General features: G+C 49.3%; 46 non-coding genes and 2 pseudogenes across 46 annotated transcripts; all 48 read right to left on the minus strand.

The window, feature by feature from the left end:
• Positions 1 to 201: 201 nt before the first annotated feature.
• Positions 202 to 320, minus strand: LOC148711221 (5S ribosomal RNA). The gene has a single exon (XR_015983654.2). It is a non-coding gene; the product is annotated as a 5S ribosomal RNA (ribosomal RNA).
• A 246-nt stretch (positions 321 to 566) lies between these two features.
• Positions 567 to 685, minus strand: LOC148711227 (5S ribosomal RNA). Its single transcript, XR_015978132.2, has one exon. It is a non-coding gene; the product is annotated as a 5S ribosomal RNA (ribosomal RNA).
• Positions 686 to 931: 246 nt separating this feature from the next.
• LOC148711228 (5S ribosomal RNA) lies at positions 932 to 1,050 on the minus strand. The gene has a single exon (XR_016412830.1). It is a non-coding gene; the product is annotated as a 5S ribosomal RNA (ribosomal RNA).
• A 246-nt stretch (positions 1,051 to 1,296) lies between these two features.
• Positions 1,297 to 1,415, minus strand: LOC148711229 (5S ribosomal RNA; annotated as a pseudogene).
• A 246-nt stretch (positions 1,416 to 1,661) lies between these two features.
• Positions 1,662 to 1,780, minus strand: LOC148709058 (5S ribosomal RNA). Its single transcript, XR_015982228.1, has one exon. It is a non-coding gene; the product is annotated as a 5S ribosomal RNA (ribosomal RNA).
• A 246-nt stretch (positions 1,781 to 2,026) lies between these two features.
• Positions 2,027 to 2,145, minus strand: LOC148709059 (5S ribosomal RNA). Its single transcript, XR_015981325.2, has one exon. It is a non-coding gene; the product is annotated as a 5S ribosomal RNA (ribosomal RNA).
• A 246-nt stretch (positions 2,146 to 2,391) lies between these two features.
• Positions 2,392 to 2,510, minus strand: LOC148709060 (5S ribosomal RNA). Its single transcript, XR_015984659.2, has one exon. It is a non-coding gene; the product is annotated as a 5S ribosomal RNA (ribosomal RNA).
• A 245-nt stretch (positions 2,511 to 2,755) lies between these two features.
• LOC148709061 (5S ribosomal RNA) lies at positions 2,756 to 2,874 on the minus strand. The gene has a single exon (XR_015985653.2). It is a non-coding gene; the product is annotated as a 5S ribosomal RNA (ribosomal RNA).
• A 246-nt stretch (positions 2,875 to 3,120) lies between these two features.
• Positions 3,121 to 3,239, minus strand: LOC148711234 (5S ribosomal RNA). Its single transcript, XR_015985712.1, has one exon. It is a non-coding gene; the product is annotated as a 5S ribosomal RNA (ribosomal RNA).
• Positions 3,240 to 3,486: 247 nt separating this feature from the next.
• LOC148711235 (5S ribosomal RNA) lies at positions 3,487 to 3,605 on the minus strand. The gene has a single exon (XR_015983655.1). It is a non-coding gene; the product is annotated as a 5S ribosomal RNA (ribosomal RNA).
• Positions 3,606 to 3,851: 246 nt separating this feature from the next.
• Positions 3,852 to 3,970, minus strand: LOC148711236 (5S ribosomal RNA). The gene has a single exon (XR_015982895.2). It is a non-coding gene; the product is annotated as a 5S ribosomal RNA (ribosomal RNA).
• Positions 3,971 to 4,216: 246 nt separating this feature from the next.
• LOC148711237 (5S ribosomal RNA) lies at positions 4,217 to 4,335 on the minus strand. Its single transcript, XR_015978171.2, has one exon. It is a non-coding gene; the product is annotated as a 5S ribosomal RNA (ribosomal RNA).
• Positions 4,336 to 4,581: 246 nt separating this feature from the next.
• LOC148711238 (5S ribosomal RNA) lies at positions 4,582 to 4,700 on the minus strand. Its single transcript, XR_015981854.2, has one exon. It is a non-coding gene; the product is annotated as a 5S ribosomal RNA (ribosomal RNA).
• Positions 4,701 to 4,946: 246 nt separating this feature from the next.
• Positions 4,947 to 5,065, minus strand: LOC148711239 (5S ribosomal RNA). Its single transcript, XR_015985631.2, has one exon. It is a non-coding gene; the product is annotated as a 5S ribosomal RNA (ribosomal RNA).
• A 246-nt stretch (positions 5,066 to 5,311) lies between these two features.
• On the minus strand, positions 5,312 to 5,430 carry LOC148711240 (5S ribosomal RNA). Its single transcript, XR_015985593.2, has one exon. It is a non-coding gene; the product is annotated as a 5S ribosomal RNA (ribosomal RNA).
• Positions 5,431 to 5,677: 247 nt separating this feature from the next.
• LOC148711241 (5S ribosomal RNA) lies at positions 5,678 to 5,796 on the minus strand. Its single transcript, XR_015979913.2, has one exon. It is a non-coding gene; the product is annotated as a 5S ribosomal RNA (ribosomal RNA).
• A 246-nt stretch (positions 5,797 to 6,042) lies between these two features.
• LOC148711242 (5S ribosomal RNA) lies at positions 6,043 to 6,161 on the minus strand. Its single transcript, XR_015985034.2, has one exon. It is a non-coding gene; the product is annotated as a 5S ribosomal RNA (ribosomal RNA).
• A 246-nt stretch (positions 6,162 to 6,407) lies between these two features.
• LOC148711243 (5S ribosomal RNA) lies at positions 6,408 to 6,525 on the minus strand. Its single transcript, XR_015978808.2, has one exon. It is a non-coding gene; the product is annotated as a 5S ribosomal RNA (ribosomal RNA).
• A 247-nt stretch (positions 6,526 to 6,772) lies between these two features.
• On the minus strand, positions 6,773 to 6,891 carry LOC148711244 (5S ribosomal RNA). The gene has a single exon (XR_015982896.2). It is a non-coding gene; the product is annotated as a 5S ribosomal RNA (ribosomal RNA).
• A 246-nt stretch (positions 6,892 to 7,137) lies between these two features.
• LOC148711245 (5S ribosomal RNA) lies at positions 7,138 to 7,256 on the minus strand. The gene has a single exon (XR_015979914.2). It is a non-coding gene; the product is annotated as a 5S ribosomal RNA (ribosomal RNA).
• A 246-nt stretch (positions 7,257 to 7,502) lies between these two features.
• On the minus strand, positions 7,503 to 7,621 carry LOC148711246 (5S ribosomal RNA). Its single transcript, XR_015985035.2, has one exon. It is a non-coding gene; the product is annotated as a 5S ribosomal RNA (ribosomal RNA).
• Positions 7,622 to 7,868: 247 nt separating this feature from the next.
• Positions 7,869 to 7,987, minus strand: LOC148711247 (5S ribosomal RNA). The gene has a single exon (XR_015978809.2). It is a non-coding gene; the product is annotated as a 5S ribosomal RNA (ribosomal RNA).
• Positions 7,988 to 8,233: 246 nt separating this feature from the next.
• Positions 8,234 to 8,352, minus strand: LOC148711248 (5S ribosomal RNA). The gene has a single exon (XR_015982897.2). It is a non-coding gene; the product is annotated as a 5S ribosomal RNA (ribosomal RNA).
• A 246-nt stretch (positions 8,353 to 8,598) lies between these two features.
• Positions 8,599 to 8,717, minus strand: LOC148711249 (5S ribosomal RNA). The gene has a single exon (XR_015979916.2). It is a non-coding gene; the product is annotated as a 5S ribosomal RNA (ribosomal RNA).
• Positions 8,718 to 8,963: 246 nt separating this feature from the next.
• LOC148711250 (5S ribosomal RNA) lies at positions 8,964 to 9,082 on the minus strand. Its single transcript, XR_015985036.2, has one exon. It is a non-coding gene; the product is annotated as a 5S ribosomal RNA (ribosomal RNA).
• A 246-nt stretch (positions 9,083 to 9,328) lies between these two features.
• LOC148711251 (5S ribosomal RNA) lies at positions 9,329 to 9,447 on the minus strand. The gene has a single exon (XR_015978810.2). It is a non-coding gene; the product is annotated as a 5S ribosomal RNA (ribosomal RNA).
• A 247-nt stretch (positions 9,448 to 9,694) lies between these two features.
• Positions 9,695 to 9,813, minus strand: LOC148711252 (5S ribosomal RNA). The gene has a single exon (XR_015981855.2). It is a non-coding gene; the product is annotated as a 5S ribosomal RNA (ribosomal RNA).
• Positions 9,814 to 10,059: 246 nt separating this feature from the next.
• LOC148711253 (5S ribosomal RNA) lies at positions 10,060 to 10,178 on the minus strand. The gene has a single exon (XR_015980537.2). It is a non-coding gene; the product is annotated as a 5S ribosomal RNA (ribosomal RNA).
• Positions 10,179 to 10,424: 246 nt separating this feature from the next.
• LOC148711254 (5S ribosomal RNA) lies at positions 10,425 to 10,543 on the minus strand. The gene has a single exon (XR_015983656.2). It is a non-coding gene; the product is annotated as a 5S ribosomal RNA (ribosomal RNA).
• A 246-nt stretch (positions 10,544 to 10,789) lies between these two features.
• On the minus strand, positions 10,790 to 10,907 carry LOC148711255 (5S ribosomal RNA). Its single transcript, XR_015978172.2, has one exon. It is a non-coding gene; the product is annotated as a 5S ribosomal RNA (ribosomal RNA).
• Positions 10,908 to 11,154: 247 nt separating this feature from the next.
• Positions 11,155 to 11,273, minus strand: LOC148711256 (5S ribosomal RNA). Its single transcript, XR_015981856.2, has one exon. It is a non-coding gene; the product is annotated as a 5S ribosomal RNA (ribosomal RNA).
• A 246-nt stretch (positions 11,274 to 11,519) lies between these two features.
• Positions 11,520 to 11,638, minus strand: LOC148711257 (5S ribosomal RNA). Its single transcript, XR_015983657.2, has one exon. It is a non-coding gene; the product is annotated as a 5S ribosomal RNA (ribosomal RNA).
• Positions 11,639 to 11,884: 246 nt separating this feature from the next.
• On the minus strand, positions 11,885 to 12,003 carry LOC148711258 (5S ribosomal RNA). Its single transcript, XR_015984162.2, has one exon. It is a non-coding gene; the product is annotated as a 5S ribosomal RNA (ribosomal RNA).
• Positions 12,004 to 12,249: 246 nt separating this feature from the next.
• Positions 12,250 to 12,368, minus strand: LOC148711259 (5S ribosomal RNA). Its single transcript, XR_015980538.2, has one exon. It is a non-coding gene; the product is annotated as a 5S ribosomal RNA (ribosomal RNA).
• Positions 12,369 to 12,614: 246 nt separating this feature from the next.
• On the minus strand, positions 12,615 to 12,733 carry LOC148711260 (5S ribosomal RNA). The gene has a single exon (XR_015979528.2). It is a non-coding gene; the product is annotated as a 5S ribosomal RNA (ribosomal RNA).
• A 246-nt stretch (positions 12,734 to 12,979) lies between these two features.
• LOC148711261 (5S ribosomal RNA) lies at positions 12,980 to 13,098 on the minus strand. The gene has a single exon (XR_015982898.2). It is a non-coding gene; the product is annotated as a 5S ribosomal RNA (ribosomal RNA).
• Positions 13,099 to 13,345: 247 nt separating this feature from the next.
• On the minus strand, positions 13,346 to 13,464 carry LOC148711262 (5S ribosomal RNA). Its single transcript, XR_015982900.2, has one exon. It is a non-coding gene; the product is annotated as a 5S ribosomal RNA (ribosomal RNA).
• A 246-nt stretch (positions 13,465 to 13,710) lies between these two features.
• On the minus strand, positions 13,711 to 13,829 carry LOC148711263 (5S ribosomal RNA). The gene has a single exon (XR_015985976.2). It is a non-coding gene; the product is annotated as a 5S ribosomal RNA (ribosomal RNA).
• A 246-nt stretch (positions 13,830 to 14,075) lies between these two features.
• LOC148711264 (5S ribosomal RNA) lies at positions 14,076 to 14,194 on the minus strand. The gene has a single exon (XR_015984638.2). It is a non-coding gene; the product is annotated as a 5S ribosomal RNA (ribosomal RNA).
• A 246-nt stretch (positions 14,195 to 14,440) lies between these two features.
• On the minus strand, positions 14,441 to 14,559 carry LOC148711265 (5S ribosomal RNA). The gene has a single exon (XR_015985953.2). It is a non-coding gene; the product is annotated as a 5S ribosomal RNA (ribosomal RNA).
• A 246-nt stretch (positions 14,560 to 14,805) lies between these two features.
• LOC148711266 (5S ribosomal RNA) lies at positions 14,806 to 14,924 on the minus strand. The gene has a single exon (XR_015982901.1). It is a non-coding gene; the product is annotated as a 5S ribosomal RNA (ribosomal RNA).
• Positions 14,925 to 15,170: 246 nt separating this feature from the next.
• LOC148711267 (5S ribosomal RNA) lies at positions 15,171 to 15,288 on the minus strand (annotated as a pseudogene).
• Positions 15,289 to 15,535: 247 nt separating this feature from the next.
• LOC148711268 (5S ribosomal RNA) lies at positions 15,536 to 15,654 on the minus strand. The gene has a single exon (XR_015985955.2). It is a non-coding gene; the product is annotated as a 5S ribosomal RNA (ribosomal RNA).
• Positions 15,655 to 15,900: 246 nt separating this feature from the next.
• On the minus strand, positions 15,901 to 16,019 carry LOC148711269 (5S ribosomal RNA). The gene has a single exon (XR_015982902.2). It is a non-coding gene; the product is annotated as a 5S ribosomal RNA (ribosomal RNA).
• Positions 16,020 to 16,266: 247 nt separating this feature from the next.
• On the minus strand, positions 16,267 to 16,385 carry LOC148711270 (5S ribosomal RNA). Its single transcript, XR_015982903.2, has one exon. It is a non-coding gene; the product is annotated as a 5S ribosomal RNA (ribosomal RNA).
• Positions 16,386 to 16,631: 246 nt separating this feature from the next.
• Positions 16,632 to 16,750, minus strand: LOC148711271 (5S ribosomal RNA). Its single transcript, XR_015985977.2, has one exon. It is a non-coding gene; the product is annotated as a 5S ribosomal RNA (ribosomal RNA).
• Positions 16,751 to 16,996: 246 nt separating this feature from the next.
• On the minus strand, positions 16,997 to 17,115 carry LOC148711272 (5S ribosomal RNA). Its single transcript, XR_015984641.2, has one exon. It is a non-coding gene; the product is annotated as a 5S ribosomal RNA (ribosomal RNA).
• A 246-nt stretch (positions 17,116 to 17,361) lies between these two features.
• On the minus strand, positions 17,362 to 17,480 carry LOC148711273 (5S ribosomal RNA). Its single transcript, XR_015985956.2, has one exon. It is a non-coding gene; the product is annotated as a 5S ribosomal RNA (ribosomal RNA).
• Positions 17,481 to 17,640: the final 160 nt, after the last annotated feature.

The following is a 17,640-nucleotide window of genomic DNA, read 5'->3' on the forward strand; positions in this document are numbered from 1 at the left end:
CGACGGCCCGAGACATTCACGCTGCCGGGGCCGTTCTGGCGTAGGATTCAACGCGCTGGTCCCGCTATGCGGCATGGCACCGCCAGTCTCCGGACTCAGTTTATTGTCGGGGAAAAAAAATTATCCGAAGAGGAAAAGCCAAAAGCCAAAAAATTAAAAATAAATATTATCAAAAAATAAAAAAGCGGGCAAAAAATAAAAAGGGTGCAACACGAGGACTTCCCAGGGGGTCACCCATCCTAGTACTTCTCTCGCCCAAGCACGCTTAACTGCGGAGTTATGATGGGATCCGGTGCATTAGTGCTGGTATGATCGCACCCATGACATGCCCTTCGAAACTCCCTTTTATGACAAAGCAGCAGACCGCGACGGCCCGAGACATTCGCGCTGCCGGGGCCGTTCTGGCGTAGGATTCAACGCGTTGTTCCGCTATGCAGCATGGCACCGCCAGTCTCCGGACTCAGTTTATTTTCGAGAAAAAAAAATTATCCGAAGAGGAAAAGCCAAAAGCCGAAAAATTAAAAATAAATATTATCAAAAAATAAAAAAGCGGGCAAAAAATAAAAAGGGTGCAACACGAGGACTTCCCAGGGGGTCACCCATCCTAGTACTACTCTCGCCCAAGCACGCTTAACTGCGGAGTTCTGATCGGATCCGGTGCATTAGTGCTGCTATGATCGCACCCATGACATGCCCTTCGAAACTCCCTTTTATGACAAAGCAGCAGATCTCGACGGCCCGAGGCATTCGCGCTGCCGGGGCCGTTCTGGCGTAGGATTCAACGCGCTGTTCCGCTATGCGGCATGGCACCGCGAGTCTCCGGACTCAGTTTATTTTCGGGGGAAAAAAATTATCCGAAGAGGAAAAGCCAAAAGCCAAAAAATTAAAAATAAATATTATCAAAAAATAAAAAAGCGGGCAAAAAATAAAAGGGGTGCAACACGAGGACTTCCCAGGGGGTCACCCATCCTAGTACTTCTCTCGCCCAAGCACGCTTAACTGCGGAGTTCTGATGGGATCCGGTGCATTAGTGCTGGTATGATCGCACCCATGATATGCCCTTCGAAACTCCCTTTTATGACAAAGCAGCAGACCTCGACGGCCCGAGACATTCGCGCTGCCGGGGCCGTTCTGGCGTAGGATTCAACGCGCTGTTCCGCTATGCGGCATGGCACCGCCAGTCTCCGGACTCAGTTTATTGTCGGGGAAAAAAAATTATCCGAAGAGGAAAAGCCAAAAGCCGAAAAATTAAAAATAAATATTATCAAAAAATAAAAAAGCGGGCAAAAAATAAAAAGGGTGCAACATGAGGACTTCCCAGGGGGTCACCCATCCTAGTACTACTCTCGCCCAAGAACGCTTAACTGCGGAGTTCTGATCGGATCCGGTGCATTAGTGCTGGTATGATCTTACCCATGACATGCCCTTCGAAACTCCCTTTTATGACAAAGCAGCAGACCTCGACGGCCCGAGGCATTCGCGCTGCCGGGGCCGTTCTGGCGTAGGATTCAACGCGCTGTTCCGCTATGCGGCATGGCACCGCGAGTCTCCGGACTCAGTTTATTTTCGGGGGAAAAAAATTATCCGAAGAGGAAAAGCCAAAAGCCGAAAAATTAAAAATAAATATTATCAAAAAATAAAAAAGCGGGCAAAAAATAAAAGGGGTGCAACACGAGGACTTCCCAGGGGGTCACCCATCCTAGTACTACTCTCGCCCAAGCACGCTTAACTGCGGAGTTCTGATGGGATCCGGTGCATTAGTGCTGGTATGATCGCACCCATGACATGCCCATCGAAACTCCCTTTTATGACAAAGCAGCAGACCTCGACGGCCCGAGACATTCGCGCTGCCGGGGCCGTTCTGGCGTAGGATTCAACGCGCTGTTCCGCTATGCGGCATGGCACCGCCAGTCTCCGGACTCAGTTTATTGTCGGGGGAAAAAAATTATCCGAAGAGGAAAAGACAAAAGCCGAAAAATAAAAAATAAATGTTATCAAAAAATAAAAAAGCGGGCAAAAAATAAAAGGGGTGCAACACGAGGACTTCCCAGGGGGTCACCCATCCTAGTACTACTCTCGCCCAAGCACGCTTAACTGCGGAGTTCTGATGGGATCCGGTGCATTAGTGCTGGTATGATCGCACCCAAGACATGCCCTTCGAAACTCCCTTTTATGACAAAGCAGCAGACCTCGACGGCCCGAGGCATTCGCGCTGCCGGGGCCGTTCTGGCGTAGGATTCAACACGCTGTTCCGCTATGCGGCATGGCACCGCCAGTCTCCGGACTCAGTTTATTTTCTGGAGAAAAAAATTATCCGAAGAGGAAAAGACAAAAGCCGAAAAATAAAAAATAAATGTTATCAAAAAATAAAAAAGCGGGCAAAAAATAAAAGGGGTGCAACACGAGGACTTCCCAGGGGGTCACCCATCCTAGTACTACTCTCGCCCAAGCACGCTTAACTGCGGAGTTCTGATGGGATCCGGTGCATTAGTGCTGGTATGATCGCACCCAAGACATGCCCTTCGAAACTCCCTTTTAATACAAAGCAGCAGACCTCGACGGCCCGAGACATTCGCGCTGCCGGGGCCGTTCTGGCGTATGATTCAACGCGCTGTTCCGCTATGCGGCATGGCACCGCCAGTCTCCGGACTCAGTTTATTTTCGGGGGAAAAAATTATCCGAAGAGGAAAAGCCAAAAGCCAAAAAATTAAAAATAAATATTATCAAAAAATAAAAAAGCGGGCAAAAAATAAAAGGGGTGCAACACGAGGACTTCCCAGGGGGTCACCCATCCTAGTACTACTCTCGCCCAAGCACGCTTAACTGCGGAGTTCTGATGGGATCCGGTGCATTAGTGCTGGTATGATCGCACCCATGACATGCCCATCGAAACACCCTTTTATGACAAAGCAGTAGACCTCGACGGCCCGAGACATTCGCGCTGCCGGGGCCGTTCTGGCGTAGGATTCAACGCGCTGTTCCGCTATGCGGCATGGCACCGCGAGTCTCCGGACTCAGTTTATTTTCGGAGGAAAAAAATTATCCGAAGAGGAAAAGCCAAAAGCCGAAAAATTAAAAATAAATGTTATCAAAAAATAAAAAAGCGGGCAAAAAATAAAAGGGGTGCAACACGAGGACTTCCCAGGGGGTCACCCATCCTAGTACTACTCTCGCCCAAGCACGCTTAACTGCGAAGTTCTGATGGGATCCGGTGCATTAGTGCTGGTATGATCGCACCCATGATATGCCCTTCGAAACTCCCTTTTATGACAAAGCAGCAGACCTCGACGGCCCGAGACATTCGCGCTGCCGGGGCCGTTCTGGCGTACGATTCAACGCGCTGGTCCCGCTATGCGGCATGGCACCGCCAGTCTCCGGACTCAGTTTATTGTCGGGGGAAAAAAATTATCCGAAGAGGAAAAGCCAAAAGCCAAAAAATTAAAAATAAATATTATCAAAAAATAAAAAAGCGGGCAAAAAATAAAAAGGGTGCAACACGAGGACTTCCCAGGGGGTCACCCATCCTAGTACTACTCTCGCCCAAGCACGCTTAACTGCGGAGTTCTGATGGGATCCGGTGCATTAGTGCTGGTATGATCGCACCCAAGACATGCCCTTCGAAACTCCCTTTTATGACAAAGCAGCAGACCTCGACGGCCCGAGACATTCGCGCTGCCGGGGCCGTTCTGGCGTAGGATTCAACGCGCTGTTCCGCTATGCGGCATGGCACCGCCAGTCTCCGGACTCAGTTTATTTTCGGGGGAAAAAAATTATCCGAAGAGGAAAAGACAAAAGCCGAAAAATAAAAAATAAATGTTATCAAAAAATAAAAAAGCGGGCAAAAAATAAAAGGGGTGCAACACGAGGACTTCCCATGGGGTCACCCATCCTAGTACTACTCTCGCCCAAGCACGCTTAACTGCAGAGTTCTCATGGGATCCGGTGCATTAGTGCTGGTATGATCGCACCCATGACATGCCCTTCGAAACTCCCTTTTATGACAAAGCAGCAGACCTCGACGGCCCGAGACATTCGCGCTGCCGGGGCCGTTCTGGCGTATGATTCAACGCGCTGTTCCGCTATGCGGCATGGCACCGCCAGTCTCCGGACTCAGTTTATTTTCGGGGGGAAAAAATTATCCGAAGAGGAAAAGCCAAAAGCCAAAAAATTAAAAATAAATATTATCAAAAAATAAAAAAGCGGGCAAAAAATAAAAAGGGTGCAACACGAGGACTTCCCAGGGGGTCACCCATCCTAGTACTTCTCTCGCCCAAGCACGCTTAACTGCGGAGTTATGATGGGATCCGGTGCATTAGTGCTGGTATGATCGCAGCCATGACATGCCCTTCGAAACTCCCTTTTATGACAAAGCAGCAGACCGCGACGGCCCGAGACATTCGCGCTGCCGGGGCCGTTCTGGCGTAGGATTCAACGCGCTGTTCCGCTATGCGGCATGGCACCGCCAGTCTCCGGACTCAGTTTATTGTCGGAGGAAAAAAATTATCCGAAGAGGAAAAGCCAAAAGCCGAAAAATTAAAAATAAATATTATCAAAAAATAAAAAAGCGGGCAAAAAATAAAAAGGGTGCAACACGAGGACTTCCCAGGGGGTCACCCATCCTAGTACTACTCTCGCCCAAGCACGCTTAACTGCGGAGTTCTGATGGGATCCGGTGCATTAGTGCTGGTATGATCGCACCTAAGACATGCCCTTCGAAACTCCCTTTTAATACAAAGCAGCAGACCTCGACGGCCCGAGACATTCGCGCTGCCGGGGCCGTTCTGGCGTATGATTCAACGCGCTGTTCCGCTATGCGGCATGGCACCGCCAGTCTCCGGACTCAGTTTATTTTCGGGGGGAAAAAATTATCCGAAGAGGAAAAGCCAAAAGCCAAAAAATTAAAAATAAATATTATCAAAAAATAAAAAAGCGGGCAAAAAATAAAAGGGGTGCAACACGAGGACTTCCCAGGGGGTCACCCATCCTAGTACTACTCTCGCCCAAGCACGCTTAACTGCGGAGTTCTGATGGGATCCGGTGCATTAGTGCTGGTATGATCGCACCCATGACATGCCCATCGAATCACCCTTTTATGACAAAGCAGTAGACCTCGACGGCCCGAGACATTCGCGCTGCCGGGGCCGTTCTGGCGTAGGATTCAACGCGCTGTTCCGCTATGCGGCATCGCACCGTGAGTCTCCGGACTCAGTTTATTTTCGGAGGAAAAAAATTATCCGAAGAGGAAAAGCCAAAAGCCGAAAAATTAAAAATAAATGTTATCAAAAAATAAAAAAGCGGGCAAAAAATAAAAGGGGTGCAACACGAGGACTTCCCAGGGGGTCACCCATCCTAGTACTACTCTCGCCCAAGCACGCTTAACTGCGAAGTTCTGATGGGATCCGGTGCATTAGTGCTGGTATGATCGCACCCATGATATGCCCTTCGAAACTCCCTTTTATGACAAAGCAGCAGACCTCGACGGCCCGAGACATTCGCGCTGCCGGGGCCGTTCTGGCGTAGGATTCAACGCGCTGGTCCCGCTATGCGGCATGGCACCGCCAGTCTCCGGACTCAGTTTATTTTCGGGGGAAAAAAATTATCCGAAGAGGAAAAGCCAAAAGCCGAAAAATTAAAAATAAATATTATCAAAAAATAAAAAAGCGGGCAAAAAATAAAAAGGGTGCAACACGAGGACTTCCCAGGGGGTCACCCATCCTAGTACTACTCTCGCCCAAGCACGCTTAACTGCGGAGTTCTGATGGGATCCGGTGCATTAGTGCTGGTATGATCGCACCCAAGACATGCCCTTCGAAACTCCCTTTTAATACAAAGCAGCAGACCTCGACGGCCCGAGACGTTCGCGCTGCCGGGGCCGTTCTGGCGTATGGTTCAACGCGCTGTTCCGCTATGCGGCATGGCACCGCCAGTCTCCGGACTCAGTTTATTTTCGGGGGGAAAAAATTATCCGAAGAGGAAAAGCCAAAAGCCGAAAAATTAAAAATAAATATTATCAAAAAATAAAAAAGCGGGCAAAAAATAAAAGGGGTGCAACACGAGGACTTCCCAGGGGGTCACCCATCCTAGTACTACTCTCGCCCAAGCACGCTTAACTGCGGAGTTTTGATGGGATCCGGTGCATTAGTGCTGGTATGATCGCACCCATGATATGCCCTTCGAAACTCCCTTTTATGACAAAGCAGCAGACCTCGACGGCCCGAGACATTCGCGCTGCCGGGGCCCTTCTGGCGTAGGATTCAACGCGCTGTTCCGCTATGCAGCATGGCACCGCGAGTCTCCGGACTCAGTTTATTTTCGAGGGAAAAAAATTATCCGAAGAGGAAAAGCCAAAAGCCGAAAAATTAAAAATAAATATTATCAAAAAATAAAAAAGCGGGCAAAAAATAAAAGGGGTGCAACACGAGGACTTCCCGGGGGTCACCCATCCTAGTACTACTCTCGCCCCAGCACGCTTAACTGCGAAGTTCTGATGGGATCCGGTGCATTAGTGCTGGTATGATCGCACCCATGATATGCCCTTCGAAACTCCCTTTTATGACAAAGCAGCAGACCTCGACCGCCCGAGACATTCGCGCTGCCGGGGCCGTTCTAGCGTAGGATTCAACGCGCTGGTCCCGCTATGCGGCATGGCACCGCCAGTCTCCGGACTCAGTTTATTGTCGGGGGAAAAAAATTATCCGAAGAGGAAAAGCCAAAAGCCAAAAAATTAAAAATAAATATTATCAAAAAATAAAAAAGCGGGCAAAAAATAAAAAGGGTGCAACACGAGGACTTCTCAGGGGGTCACCCATCCTAGTACTACTCTCGCCCAAGCACGCTTAACTGCAGAGTTCTGATGGGATCCGGTGCATTAGTGCTGGTATGATCGCACCCATGATATGCCCTTCGAAACTCCCTTTTATGACAAAGCAGCAGACCTCGACGGCCCGAGACATTCGCGCTGCCGGGGCCGTTCTGGCGTAGGATTCAACGCGCTATTCCGCTATGCGGCATGGCACCGCGAGTCTCCGGACTCAGTTTATTTTCGAGGGAAAAAAATTATCCGAAGAGGAAAAGCCAAAAGCCGAAAAATTAAAAATAAATATTATCAAAAAATAAAAAAGCGGGCAAAAAATAAAAGGGGTACAACACGAGGACTTCCCAAGGGGTCACCCATCCTAGTACTACTCTCGCCCAAGCACGCTTAACTGCGGAGTTCTGATGTGATCCGGTGCATTAGTGCTGGTATGATCGCACCCATGACATGCCCATCGAAACACCCTTTTATGACAAAGCAGCAGACCTCGACGGCCCGAGACATTCGCGCTGCCGGGGCCGTTCTGGCGTAGGATTCAACGCGCTATTCCGCTATGCGGCATGGCACCGCGAGTCTCCGGACTCAGTTTATTTTCGAGGGAAAAAAATTATCCGAAGAGGAAAAGCCAAAAGCCGAAAAATTAAAAATAAATATTATCAAAAAATAAAAAAGCGGGCAAAAAATAAAAGGGGTACAACACGAGGACTTCCCAAGGGGTCACCCATCCTAGTACTACTCTCGCCCAAGCACGCTTAACTGCGGAGTTCTGATGTGATCCGGTGCATTAGTGCTGGTATGATCGCACCCATGACATGCCCATCGAAACACCCTTTTATGACAAAGCAGCAGACCTCGACGGCCCGAGACATTCGCGCCGCCGGGGCCGTTCTGGCGTAGGATTCAACGCGCTGGTCCCGCTATGCGGCATGGCACCGCCAGTCTCCGGACTCAGTTTATTGTCGGAGGAAAAAAATTATCCGAAGAGGAAAAGCCAAAAGCCGAAAAACTAAAAATAAATATTATCAAAAAATAAAAAAGCGGGCAAAAAATAAAAAGGGTGCAACACAAGGACTTCCCAGGGGGTCACCCATCCTAGTACTACCCTCGCCCAAGCACGCTTAACTGCGGAGTTCTGATGGGATCCGGTGCATTAGTGCTGGTATGATCGCACCCAAGACATGCCATTCGAAACTCCCTTTTAAAACAAAGCAGCAGACCTCGACGGCCCGAGACATTCGCGCTGCGGGGGCCGTTCTGGCGTATGATTCAACGCGTTGTTCCGCTATGCGGCATGGCACCGCCAGTCTCCGGACTCAGTTTATTGTCGGGGGAAAAAAATTATCCGAAGAGGAAAAGCCAAAAGCCAAAAAATTAAAAATAAATATTATCAAAAAATAAAAAAGCGGGCAAAAAATAAAAAGGGTGCAACACGGGGACTTCTCAGGGGGTCACCCATCCTAGTACTACTCTCGCCCAAGCACGCTTAACTGCAGAGTTCTGATGGGATCCGGTGCATTAGTGCTGGTATGATCGCACCCATGACATTCCCATCGAAACACCCTTTTATGACAAAGCAGCAGACCTCGACGGACCGAGACATTCACGCTGCCGGGGCCGTTCTGGCGTGGGATTCAACGCGCTGTTCCGCTATGCGGCATGGCACCGCGAGTCTCCGGACTCAGTTTATTTTCGGGGGAAAAAAATTATCCGAAGAGGAAAAGCCAAAAGCCGAAAAATTAAAAATTAATGTTATCAAAAAATAAAAAAGCGGGCAAAAAATAAAAGGGGTGCAACACGAGGACTTCCCAGGGGGTCACCCATCCTAGTACTACTCTCGCCCAAGCACGCTTAACTGCGGAGTTCTGATGGGATCCGGTGCATTAGTGCTGGTATGATCGCACCCATGATATGCCCTTCGAAACTTCCTTTTATGACAAAGCAGCAGACCTCGACGGCCCGAGACATTCGCGCTGCCGGGGCCGTTCTGGCGTAGGATTCAACGCGCTATTCCGCTATGCGGGATGGCACCGCGAGTCTCCGGACTCAGTTTATTTTCGAGGGAAAAAAATTATCCGAAGTGGAAAAGCCAAAAGCCGAAAAATTAAAAATAAATATTATCAAAAAATAAAAAAGCGGGCAAAAAATAAAAGGGGTGCAACACGAGGACTTCCCAGGGGGTCACCCATCCTAGTACTACTCTCGCCCAAGCACGCTTAACTGCGGAGTTCTGATGGGATCCGGTGCATTAGTGCTGGTATGATCGCACCCATGACATGCCCATCGAAACACCCTTTTATGACAAAGCAGCAGACCTCGACGGCCCGAGACATTCGCGCTGCCGGGGCCGTTCTGGCGTAGGATTCAACGCGCTGTTCCGCTATGCGGCATGGCACCGCGAGTCTCCGGACTCAGTTTATTTTCGGGGGAAAAAAATTATCCGAAGAGGAAAAGCCAAAAGCCAAAAAATTAAAAATAAATATTATCAAAAAATAAAAAAGCGGGCAAAAAATAAAAAGGGTGCAACACGAGGACTTCCCAGGGGGTCACCCATCCTAGTACTACTCTCGCCCAAGCACGCTTAACTGCGGAGTTCTGATGGGATCCGGTGCATTAGTGCTGGTATGATCGCACCCATGACATGCCCTTCGAAACTCCCTAGTATGACAAAGCAGCAGACCTCGACGACCCGAGACATTCACGCTGCCGGGGCCGTTCTGGCGTAGGATTCAACGCGCTGGTCCCGCTATGCGGCATGGCACCGCCAGTCTCCGGACTCAGTTTATTGTCGGAGGAAAAAAATTATCCGAAGAGGAAAAGCCAAAAGCCGAAGAACTAAAAATAAATATTATCAAAAAATAAAAAAGCGGGCAAAAAATAAAAAGGGTGCAACACAAGGACTTCCCAGGGGGTCACCCATCCTAGTACTACTCTCGCCCAAGCACGCTTAACTGCGGAGTTCTGATGGGATCCGGTGCATTAGTGCTGGTATGATCGCACCCAAGACATGCCATTCGAAACTCCCTTTTAAAACAAAGCAGCAGACCTCAACGGCCCGAGACATTCGCGCTGCGGGGGCCGTTCTGGCGTATGATTCAACGCGCTGTTCCGCTATGCGGCATGGCACTGCCAGTCTCCGGACTCAGTTTATTTTCGGGGGGAAAAAATTATCCGAAGAGGAAAAGCCAAAAGCCAAAAAATTAAAAATAAATATTATCAAAAAATAAAAAAGCGGGCAAAAAATAAAAGGGGTGCAACACGAGGACTTCCCAGGGGGTCACCCATCCTAGTACTACTCTCGCCCAAGCACGCTTAACTGCGGAGTTCTGATGGGATCCGGTGCATTAGTGCTGGTATGATCGCACCCATGACATGCCCATCGAAACACCATTTTATGACAAAGCAGCAGACCTCGACGGCCCGAGACATTCGCGCTGCCGGGGCCGTTCTGGCGTAGGATTCAACGCGCTGTTCCGCTATGCGGCATGGCACCGCGAGTCTCCGGACTCAGTTTATTTTCGAGGGAAAAAAATTATCCGAAGAAGAAAAGCCAAAAGCCGAAAAACTAAAAATAAATGTTATCAAAAAATAAAAAAGCGGGCAAAAAATAAAAGGGGTGCAACACGAGGACTTCCCAGGGGGTCACCCATCCTAGTACTACTCTCGCCCAAGCACGCTTAACTGCGGAGTTCTGATGGGATCCGGTGCATTAGTGCTGGTATGATCGCACCCATGATATGCCCTTCGAAACTCCCTTTTATGACAAAGCAGCAGACCTCGACGGCCCGAGACATTCGCGCTGCCGGGGCCGTTCTGGCGTAGGATTCAACGCGCTGTTCCGCTATGCGGCATGGCACCGCGAGTCTCCGGACTCAGTTTATTTTCGAGGGAAAAAAATTATCCGAAGAGGAAAAGCCAAAAGCCGAAAAATTAAAAATAAATATTATCAAAAAATAAAAAAGCGGGCAAAAAATAAAAGGGGTGCAACACGAAGACTTCCCGGGGGTCACCCATCCTAGTACTACTCTCGCCCAAGCACGCTTAACTGCGAAGTTCTGATGGGATCCGGTGCATTAGTGCTGGTATGATCGCACCCATGATATGCCCTTCGAAACTCCCTTTTATGACAAAGCAGCAGACCTCGACCGCCCGAGACATTCGCGCTGCCGGGGCCGTTCTGGCGTAGGATTCAACGCGCTGGTCCCGCTATGCGGCATGGCACCGCCAGTCTCCGGACTCAGTTTATTGTCGGGGGAAAAAAATTATCCGAAGAGGAAAAGCCAAAAGCCAAAAAATTAAAAATAAATATTATCAAAAAATAAAAAAGCGGGCAAAAAATAAAAAGGGTGCAACACGAGGACTTCTCAGGGGGTCACCTATCCCAGTACTACTCTCGCCCAAGCACGCTTAACTGCAGAGTTCTGATGGGATCCGGTGCATTAGTGCTGGTATGATCGCACCCATGACATGCCCATCGAAACACCCTTTTATGACAAAGCAGCAGACCTCGACGGACCGAGACATTCGCGCTGCCGGGGCCGTTCTGGCGTAGGATTCAACGCGCTGTTCCGCTATGCGGCATGGCACCGCGAGTCTCCGGACTCAGTTTATTTTCGGAGGAAAAAAATTATCCGAAGAGGAAAAGCCAAAAGCCGAAAAACTAAAAATAAATATTATCAAAAAATAAAAAAGCGGGCAAAAAATAAAAAGGGTGCAACACAAGGACTTCCCAGGGGGTCACCCATCCTAGTACTACTCTCGCCCAAGCACGCTTAACTGCGGAGTTCTGATGGGATCCGGTGCATTAGTGCTGGTATGATCGCACCCAAGACATTCCATTCGAAACTCCCTTTTAAAACAAAGCAGCAGACCTCGACGGCCCGAGACATTCGCGCTGCGGGGGCCGTTCTGGCGTATGATTCAACGCGTTGTTCCGCTATGCGGCATGGCACCGCCAGTCTCCGGACTCAGTTTATTGTCGGGGGAAAAAAATTATCCGAAGAGGAAAAGCCAAAAGCCAAAAAATTAAAAATAAATATTATCAAAAAATAAAAAAGCGGGCAAAAAATAAAAAGGGTGCAACACGGGGACTTCTCAGGGGGTCACCCATCCTAGTACTACTCTCGCCCAAGCACGCTTAACTGCAGAGTTCTGATGGGATCCGGTGCATTAGTGCTGGTATGATCGCACCCATGACATTCCCATCGAAACACCCTTTTATGACAAAGCAGCAGACCTCGACGGACCGAGACATTCACGCTGCCGGGGCCGTTCTGGCGTGGGATTCAACGCGCTGTTCCGCTATGCGGCATGGCACCGCGAGTCTCCGGACTCAGTTTATTTTCGGGGGAAAAAAATTATCCGAAGAGGAAAAGCCAAAAGCCGAAAAATTAAAAATTAATGTTATCAAAAAATAAAAAAGCGGGCAAAAAATAAAAGGGGTGCAACACGAGGACTTCCCAGGGGGTCACCCATCCTAGTACTACTCTCGCCCAAGCACGCTTAACTGCGGAGTTCTGATGGGATCCGGTGCATTAGTGCTGGTATGATCGCACCCATGATATGCCCTTCGAAACTTCCTTTTATGACAAAGCAGCAGACCTCGACGGCCCGAGACATTCGCGCTGCCGGGGCCGTTCTGGCGTAGGATTCAACGCGCTATTCCGCTATGCGGCATGGCACCGCGAGTCTCCGGACTCAGTTTATTTTCGAGGGAAAAAAATTATCCGAAGAGGAAAAGCCAAAAGCCGAAAAATTAAAAATAAATATTATCAAAAAATAAAAAAGCGGGCAAAAAATAAAAGGGGTGCAACACGAGGACTTCCCAGGGGGTCACCCATCCTAGTACTACTCTCGCCCAAGCACGCTTAACTGCGGAGTTCTGATTGGATCCGGTGCATTAGTGCTGGTATGATCGCACCCATGACATGCCCATCGAAACACCCTTTTATGACAAAGCAGCAGACCTCGACGGCCCGAGACATTCGCGCTGCCGGGGCCGTTCTGGCGTAGGATTCAACGCGCTGTTCCGCTATGCGGCATGGCACCGCGAGTCTCCGGACTCAGTTTATTTTCGGGGGAAAAAAATTATCCGAAGAGGAAAAGCCAAAAGCCAAAAAATTAAAAATAAATATTATCAAAAAATAAAAAAGCGGGCAAAAAATAAAAAGGGTGCAACACGAGGACTTCCCAGGGGGTCACCCATCCTAGTACTACTCTCGCCCAAGCACGCTTAACTGCGGAGTTCTAATGGGATCCGGTGCATTAGTGTTGGTATGATCGCACCCATGACATGCCCTTCGAAACTCCCTAGTATGACAAAGCAGCAGACCTCGACGGCCCGAGACATTCACGCTGCCGGGGCCGTTCTGGCGTAGGATTCAACGCGCTGGTCCCGCTATGCGGCATGGCACCGCCAGTCTCCGGACTCAGTTTATTGTCGGAGGAAAAAAATTATCCGAAGAGGAAAAGCCAAAAGCCGAAAAACTAAAAATAAATATTATCAAAAAATAAAAAAGCGGGCAAAAAATAAAAAGGGTGCAACAAAAGGACTTCCCAGGGGGTCACCCATCCTAGTACTACTCTCGCCCAAGCACGCTTAACTGCGGAGTTCTGATGGGATCCGGTGCATTAGTGCTGGTATGATCGCACCCAAGACATGCCATTCGAAACTCCCTTTTAAAACAAAGCAGCAGACCTCAACGGCCCGAGACATTCGCGCTGCGGGGGCCGTTCTGGCGTATGATTCAACGCGCTGTTCCGCTATGCGGCATGGCACTGCCAGTCTCCGGACTCAGTTTATTTTCGGGGGGAAAAAATTATCCGAAGAGGAAAAGCCAAAAGCCAAAAAATTAAAAATAAATATTATCAAAAAATAAAAAAGCGGGCAAAAAATAAAAGGGGTGCAACACGAGGACTTCCCAGGGGGTCACCCATCCTAGTACTACTCTCGCCCAAGCACGCTTAACTGCGGAGTTCTGATGGGATCCGGTGCATTAGTGCTGGTATGATCGCACCCATGACATGCCCATCGAAACACCATTTTATGACAAAGCAGCAGACCTCGACGGCCCGAGACATTCGCGCTGCCGGGGCCGTTCTGGCGTAGGATTCAACGCGCTGTTCCGCTATGCGGCATGGCACCGCGAGTCTCCGGACTCAGTTTATTTTCGAGGGAAAAAAATTATCCGAAGAGGAAAAGCCAAAAGCCGAAAAACTAAAAATAAATGTTATCAAAAAATAAAAAAGCGGGCAAAAAATAAAAGGGGTGCAACACGAGGACTTCCCAGGGGGTCACCCATCCTAGTACTACTCTCGCCCAAGCACGCTTAACTGCGGAGTTCTGATGGGATCCGGTGCATTAGTGCTGGTATGATCGCACCCATGATATGCCCTTCGAAACTCCCTTTTATGACAAAGCAGCAGACCTCGACGGCCCGAGACATTCGCGCTGCCGGGGCCGTTCTGGCGTAGGATTCAACGCGCTGTTCCGCTATGCGGCATGGCACCGCGAGTCTCCGGACTCAGTCTATTTTCGAGGGAAAAAAATTATCCGAAGAGGAAAAGCCAAAAGCCGAAAAATTAAAAATAAATATTATCAAAAAATAAAAAAGCGGGCAAAAAATAAAAGGGGTGCAACACGAGGACTTCCCAGGGGGTCACCCATCCTAGTACTACTCTCGCCCAAGCACGCTTAACTGCGGAGTTCTGATGGGATCCGGTGCATTAGTGCTGGTATGATTGCACCCATGACATGCCCATCGAAACACCATTTTATGACAAAGCAGCAGACCTCGACGGCCCGAGACATTCGCGCTGCCGGGGCCGTTCTGGCGTAGGATTCAACGCGCTGTTCCGCTATGCGGCATGGCACCGCGAGTCTCCGGACTCAGTTTATTTTCGAGGGAAAAAAATTATCCGAAGAGGAAAAGCCAAAAGCCGAAAAACTAAAAATAAATGTTATCAAAAAATAAAAAAGCGGGCAAAAAATAAAAGGGGTGCAACACGAGGACTTCCCAGGGGGTCACCCATCCTAGTACTACTCTCGCCCAAGCACGCTTAACTGCGGAGTTCTGATGGGATCCGGTGCATTAGTGCTGGTATGATCGCACCCATGATATGCCCTTCGAAACTCCCTTTTATGACAAAGCAGCAGACCTCGACGGCCCGAGACATTCGCGCTGCCGGGGCCGTTCTGGCGTAGGATTCAACGCGCTGTTCCGCTATGCGGCATGGCACCGCGAGTCTCCGGACTCAGTTTATTTTCGAGGGAAAAAAATTATCCGAAGAGGAAAAGCCAAAAGCCGAAAAATTAAAAATAAATATTATCAAAAAATAAAAAAGCGGGCAAAAAATAAAAGGGGTGCAACATGAGGACTTCCCGGGGGTCACCCATCCTAGTACTACTCTCGCCCAAGCACGCTTAACTGCGAAGTTCTGATGGGATCCGGTGCATTAGTGCTGGTATGATCGCACCCATGATATGCCCTTCGAAACTCCCTTTTATGACAAAGCAGCAGACCTCGACCGCCCGAGACATTCGCGCTGCCGGGGCCGTTCTGGCGTAGGATTCAACGCGCTGGTCCCGCTATGCGGCATGGCACCGCCAGTCTCCGGACTCAGTTTATTGTCGGGGGAAAAAAATTATCCGAAGAGGAAAAGCCAAAAGCCAAAAAATTAAAAATAAATATTATCAAAAAATAAAAAAGCGGGCAAAAAATAAAAAGGGTGCAACACGAGGACTTCTCAGGGGGTCACCTATCCCAGTACTACTCTCGCCCAAGCACGCTTAACTGCAGAGTTCTGATGGGATCCGGTGCATTAGTGCTGGTATGATCGCACCCATAACATGCCCATCGAAACACCCTTTTATGACAAAGCAGCAGACCTCGACGGACCGAGACATTCGCGCTGCCGGGGCCGTTCTGGCGTAGGATTCAACGCGCTGTTCCGCTATGCGGCATGGCACCGCGAGTCTCCGGACTCAGTTTATTTTCGGAGGAAAAAAATTATCCGAAGAGGAAAAGCCAAAAGCCGAAAAATTAAAAATTAATGTTATCAAAAAATAAAAAAGCGGGCAAAAAATAAAAGGGGTGCAACACGAGGACTTCCCAGGGGGTCACCCATCCTAGTACTACTCTCGCCCAAGCACGCTTAACTGCGGAGTTCTGATGGGATCCGGTGCCTTAGTGCTGGTATGATCGCACCCATGATATGCCCTTCGAAACTCCCTTTTATGACAAAGCAGCAGACCTCGACCGCCCGAGACATTCGCGCTGCCGGGGCCGTTCTGGCGTAGGATTCAACGCGCTGGTCCCGCTATGCGGCATGGCACCGCCAGTCTCCGGACTCAGTTTATTGTCGGGGGAAAAAAATTATCCGAAGAGGAAAAGCCAAAAGCCAAAAAATTAAAAATAAATATTATCAAAAAATAAAAAAGCGGGCAAAAAATAAAAAGGGTGCAACACGAGGACTTCTCAGGGGGTCACCTATCCCAGTACTACTCTCGCCCAAGCACGCTTAACTGCAGAGTTCTGATGGGATCCGGTGCATTAGTGCTGGTATGATCGCACCCATAACATGCCCATCGAAACACCCTTTTATGACAAAGCAGCAGACCTCGACGGACCGAGACATTCGCGCTGCCGGGGCCGTTCTGGCGTAGGATTCAACGCGCTGTTCCGCTATGCGGCATGGCACCGCGAGTCTCCGGACTCAGTTTATTTTCGGAGGAAAAAAATTATCCGAAGAGGAAAAGCCAAAAGCCGAAAAATTAAAAATTAATGTTATCAAAAAATAAAAAAGCGGGCAAAAAATAAAAGGGGTGCAACACGAGGACTTCCCAGGGGGTCACCCATCCTAGTACTACTCTCGCCCAAGCACGCTTAACTGCGGAGTTCTGATGGGATCCGGTGCATTAGTGCTGGTATGATCGCACCCATGATATGCCCTTCGAAACTCCCTTTTATGACAAAGCAGCAGACCTCGACGGCCCGAGACATTCGCGCTGCCGGGGCCGTTCTGGCGTAGGATTCAACGCGCTATTCCGCTATGCGGCATGGCACCGCGAGTCTCCGGACTCAGTTTATTTTCGAGGGAAAAAAATTATCCGAAGAGGAAAAGCCAAAAGCCGAAAAATTAAAAATAAATATTATCAAAAAATAAAAAAGCGGGCAAAAAATAAAAGGGGTGCAACACGAGGACTTCCCAGGGGGTCACCCATCCTAGTACTACTCTCGCCCAAGCACGCTTAACTGCGGAGTTCTGATGGGATCCGGTGCATTAGTGCTGGTATGATCGCACCCATGACATGCCCATCGAAACACCCTTTTATGACAAAGCAGCAGACCTCGACGGCCCGAGACATTCGCGCTGCCGGGGCCGTTCTGGCGTAGGATTCAACGCGCTGTTCCGCTATGCGGCATGGCACCGCGAGTCTCCGGACTCAGTTTATTTTCGGGGGAAAAAAATTATCCGAAGAGGAAAAGCCAAAAGCCAAAAAATTAAAAATAAATATTATCAAAAAATAAAAAAGCGGGCAAAAAATAAAAAGGGTGCAACACGAGGACTTCCCAGGGGGTCACCCATCCTAGTACTACTCTCGCCCAAGCACGCTTAACTGCGGAGTTCTGATGGGATCCGGTGCATTAGTGTTGGTATGATCGCACCCATGACATGCCCTTCGAAACTCCCTAGTATGACAAAGCAGCAGACCTCGACGGCCCGAGACATTCACGCTGCCGGGGCCGTTCTGGCGTAGGATTCAACGCGCTGGTCCCGCTATGCGGCATGGCACCGCCAGTCTCCGGACTCAGTTTATTGTCGGAGGA

Source organism: Phoenix dactylifera, chromosome 4 (assembly GCF_051530095.1).
Source record: "Phoenix dactylifera cultivar Ajwa chromosome 4, Ajwa_hap1_PhDact_Kaust_v1.1, whole genome shotgun sequence".
In the NCBI taxonomy this organism is placed as follows: domain Eukaryota; kingdom Viridiplantae; phylum Streptophyta; class Magnoliopsida; order Arecales; family Arecaceae; genus Phoenix; species Phoenix dactylifera.